The sequence below is a fragment of the Tamandua tetradactyla genome, chromosome 18 (assembly GCF_023851605.1).
Source record: "Tamandua tetradactyla isolate mTamTet1 chromosome 18, mTamTet1.pri, whole genome shotgun sequence".
NCBI lineage: Eukaryota > Metazoa > Chordata > Mammalia > Pilosa > Myrmecophagidae > Tamandua > Tamandua tetradactyla.
Window position 1 is genome coordinate 2,264,637 of NC_135344.1, and position 4,911 is coordinate 2,269,547.

The window sequence follows — 4,911 nt, forward strand, 5'->3', positions numbered from 1 at the left end:
TCTTCGTTCAGCCGCTGCCAAGAAAGCAGATTGTTGTGAAGACCTTATGCCAGTGATATGCCAATAGTCACCAAAATTTCTAGAAAATGCACATTTAAACAAGGACACGGACGTTGTCCTCGAGCAGCGCATTCCGAGGCTGGGTTCTGCTTCCAGGTGGCAGCACTTACCCTTTCTCTCGGCCCCACAACCGGCGAAGACGGCCTCCGGGAGCCCACCACAATCCACAGGGTCTTAAGAAAGAACCGTGGGCATTAGAGGACCAAAAAAGAAGACATTTTAAACTTTCTACTAATATTGAGCATTGGGCAGAGAGACATGAAATTGAATTAAAAAGGATGGGCACGAGAGTTCTAGAAAACAGGTAACAACACAAGGTCTTTAAAAAAAAAATTAGAAATAGAGGCATGAATAAAACTCTCATCAAATCTGAAACTCAGAAACGAAAGGATGTAGCAAACACCTGCAGCTTACCTGTCTTAAAGGAAAGCCTTCACGATCCCACAACTGCAAGTTGTCAAAGGCTCTGGAAACCTGGAGTTTTCACTCACTTGATGGCAGGACCTGGCCTGGAGGAATGCGGGTGTTGCCGTGTATCCACTCCGTGCTTTTTCAGTTTCGCGGCAGGAGAGCACATTTGCTGTGGGTTCTGCCCAGGTGCAGGGGGCCATTGTGTCGGTCCAGCACATCGCACATCACATTGCTAAGCCCAAAAGACTCTGAATTCCGAAACTTGTGGTTTCAGAGTCTTCGGATAAGAGAGTGGGGACCTCGCTCACTGCCTGGAAGAGGGACACCGCAAGCCACTTCCCGGCCAGCTCTGAGGCCAGGCAGGGGTCCGCGGTCAGCCGACCTTCCTGGCGCACCTGTGAGCGGCCCAGGTCTGGGCGCTGCCGCCCCCGCCGGCTCCCGCCTACCGGCCGCCGCCCTCGCTGTTTAAGGCCGCGCGATTCTCTGCAAGAATGGGTACATGTCATGGAAAAGGGGAAGAAATCTTCTCTAAAGCGTGGGGCATGGAAGCTCCTTTCTCTTGAGGTAAAAGTTCCCAGCCGCGAATCCTCTCCGTGCCTTTTCAACCGCAAGGAAGGGCCGCGGCTGGGATTTCGGGGAGACCTGAGCCCGCGCGAGGACTGCCAGAGCCGCGGCGCCTCGCCGGGACCCCGCGCCCCACGGGGCCCCTCCGATTCCCCCTGCCCCCAGCGCTGGTCCCCGCACCCCGCTCCCCTGGGCTACACCGCGGCGAGGCTCCCGCCCGGGTAGGGACTGACCGCGACCAGCGACCACCCGGTGGCTCCGGAGACCCCGCGCCCGGACTGGGGATCCGCGGCGGTGATCGCCGTGCCCGGGGGCAGCTCCCTTCCACTCGGCGGCCGGGCCGAGCCGCAGCGCAAACACCCGCTGGGCTCGGCGAGGCGCGGGGGCCGGGTCTGGCAGCCGCGGGACTTCAGGCGGCGCCTCCCGCACGGAGGCCCCCGACCCCTAGGAAACTGCTGCGGGACAAGCGAGTCCAGCCGCCCCCACGCAGCGCAGGGGACCCGCAGGAACTGCGAGCCGGCCTCCCACTCCCCCTCCTCGTTCTCGCCTCCACCTTCCCTCGTCCGCTCCTGCACGCCGACTCCGGCTCCTCCCCGCCGCCCGCCCTGGGCGCGCACACAGCCGCGTCTCCGCGCCCTGAGCCCTGCGCCCTGTTAGAACGGCCGGACCCCCCTGCTCGCCTCGCGCCTGGGCCCGGGAACCCGCCCGGGGTCTCGCCGCGCCGCCCCAGCGCAGCTCCCGCGTCCTCCCACCCCCACCCCGCGCTCTGCGCCTGGGCGCCTCCTGGCAGCTCGCGGGCCCAACGGCCCGGCGCCTCGGAGTGCGTCTCCAGCCCCCGCCGCGGCCCTGCCTCCAGGGAGCTGTGCTTCCCACCTCCAAGTCCCGCGCGCGGGGCCCGGGGCCGCCAGGCAACTTTGGAAGGACGCGCCCCAAGTCCAAAGCCCCGCCCCGCGCGACCCAGAGCCCACCCTGGGACCCTCGCGCCGGCGCCCGTTCACCTGCGGCCCTGGAGCAGGTGCGCGGCTCGGCAGGTGCAGCGCCTTGGTGCGCGCAGCTACCCCGCCGGGCCCCCGGGCTGCCCTTTCAGGCGTGACGCCATCGGATGGAGTGGGTGAGCTGGGGCGAGAGAAGAGGTGGGCGCCGGGCCGGACGCCGGGTGTGCGGCTGGGACAGACCGAGCGCCCCCAGTTAATGTGTTTGTAAGTCCCTCCCGGTTGCTCTGAGCCAGTGAGGAAGCAGTAGATGGCCGGGGTCAGGGGCACAAGTCCGCTCAGACCCGGCTGGGGAGCGAGGGCGGCTAAAGGGAACCCGTCCTGCCATGCCGCAGGGTTGATTACATAACCTCGACGAGGCGTTTGCATTAAAAGTCGTCCAGACGGCCCGGGGGGGTCTAGGACTTGAGACCGGGAGGAGTGACACGCTCGGACACGCTCCTCGGGCAGCCTGCCTGGCGCGCGCGCCTGGTCCTCAGCCGGGGGTGGCCGCGGAGCTGCGCTTCCCGCGTCTCGGAGGCTGCGGGCCGCGAGGGGGTTTGCCCTGGTTTGAAGGCCCCGCCCCCGGGCTCTGCCCACTTCTTTGGGGTGTACTCAGTGGGCCCCACCCACCCTGGGTGCCGCCTCCTCACCTGGGAACCCAGGACTGGCTAGGGGTAGCTGCCCCCGTAGCCTCCCATTGTCGCCGCACCGTGGGGCGCTGGGCTCCTGCGGGTACCAGTGACACCTGCCAGGGGGCCGCGTGTTGCCCCCTCTGGTTCCTGCAGAATCTGGGGGGTGGGGGTGGGGAGCTGGCAGCTCTTGGAGAACCTGCCCGTGGCCAGAAAATCGTGCGAAACTTGTTGTAAGCACAGTTTGAATAAGGGCTGCTCAGTGAGGACAGCAGGGTGTGGGCACTGAACCCACGCTGGCAGGACACTGCCGAATTTAACGTATGTGGTCAGTTTAAGCAAATACCATTATTTCACGGAATCTGGAATAGGGTGTAAGAAATTTGTTGGTTTGTCCAGATTAGTGTGATGGCCTGATACATCCCCGAGTAATGTGGGCAGAGAATCAAGGAGTCTTTGCAAAGTCCCCTTGAGGGAACAGGAAGAAAGAAGGAGATATTAAACTTCCCCATCTGGGGAATTCCTGACATTCTCACAAGCAGTGGGGACAACCAATTTAATAGGCTGAGCCCTCGATTTTGGGGGTTGCCCCTATGAAACTTATTCCTGCAAAGGATAGGCTAAGCCTACTTATAATTATGCTTAAGAGTCTCCCCCAGAGAACCTCTTCTGTTGCTCAGATGTGGCCTCGCTCTCTCTAAGCCAATTCTGCTGGTGAACTCACTGCCCTCCCCCCATGTGGGACATGACTCCCAGGGGTGTAAACCTCCCTGACAGCGTGTCACAGGACTCCTGTGATGAGCCAGGACCTGGCATCATGGGATAGAGAAAACCATCTTGACCAAAACGGGGAAGAGAGAAATGAATTTTGTTTTTGTTTGTTTGTTTGTTTGTTTTCATGGGCAGGCACTGAGAAGGAAAGAGAGAAATGAGACAAAATAAAGTTTCAGTGGCTGAAAGATTTCAAACAGAGTTGAGAGGTTACTCTGGAGGTTATTTTTATGCGTTATATAAGTATTCCTTTTTTAGTTTTTAGTGTATTAAAATAGCTGGAAGGAAATCTCTGAAACAGTTGAGCTGTGTTCCAGTAGCCTTGATTCTTAAAGATGATTGTGTAACTATATAGCTTTTACAGTGTGACCATGTGATTGTGAAAACCTTGTATCTGATGCTCCTTTTATCCAGGGTATGGACAAAAAAAGGTAAATAAATAATGGGGGAATGAGGAGTAAAAAAAAATTGGGTAGATTACAATAATGGTGGTCAATGAGAGGGAGGGGTGAGAGGTATGGGATATTTCTTTTTTCTTTTTTTTTATTTCTTTCTTCTGGAGTGATACAAATGTTCTACGAATGATCATGGCGATGAATACACAACTATGTGATGATATTGTGAGCTACTGATTGTATGCTACGATGAACTGTACTTCACATGAAGATACTGCAATAAAAATATTGTTTAAAAAAAGAACAGCTAGACCTGTTTAGTTAAGGTGTAATGGAGAGGTCGGAGGGAAGTGCCTGAAAATGTGCAGCTGTGTTCCAGTAGTCATGTTTCTTGAAGATGATTGTGTAATGATGTAGCTTTCACAATGTGACTATGTGATTGTGAAAACCTTGTGTCTGATGCTCCTTTTATTCACCTTATCGACAGACGAGTAAAACATGTAGATTGAAAAGAAATAAATAATGGGAACAAATGTTAAAAAGAGCAGCTAGAGAAGGACACGGAGAAGCGCCCTCACTGGTGTCCATGCTGCGCCTTCCTACACCTGTGGCCTTGAAGGTCCGTTAGCAGCAGCTCCTTAAAAGGGATGGATTCTTACAGCACATTATGAAAGTGTCCTTAAAGGAGCAGCTAAAAAAAAAAGATAAAAAGAAATGAGCAGCTGACATGCAGCCTTCTGGGCATCTGGAGAGCATGCGGCTGGGCCGCATGGCGTGGGCCCTGCCCTGAGAGCACCAGCCTCAAGCTCTGCTGCTTCGCACAGGGCTCTGGCTCCGCCTCTCCTCAGGCAGCTCTGCCGCCGCTTCTGCAGCAGGGAAAGGCCCTCTGGCCTGCAGGCCCCAGGACGAACCTGAGGCCGCTCTCAGCTCAGCCTGCTGTGGATGGACAGTGCAGTCCTATTCTGGGCCCGGAGGGGTAGGGGGAGCTGGTAACCCCTGTGGCCCTGCTGTCCCCTGAGGGGCGGCGACGGCTGCAAGCAGAGCGAAGAAACTGCACACTGACAGTGGGTGCCCTGCCCAGCACAGCTTTTCAACTCCCACGGCCTT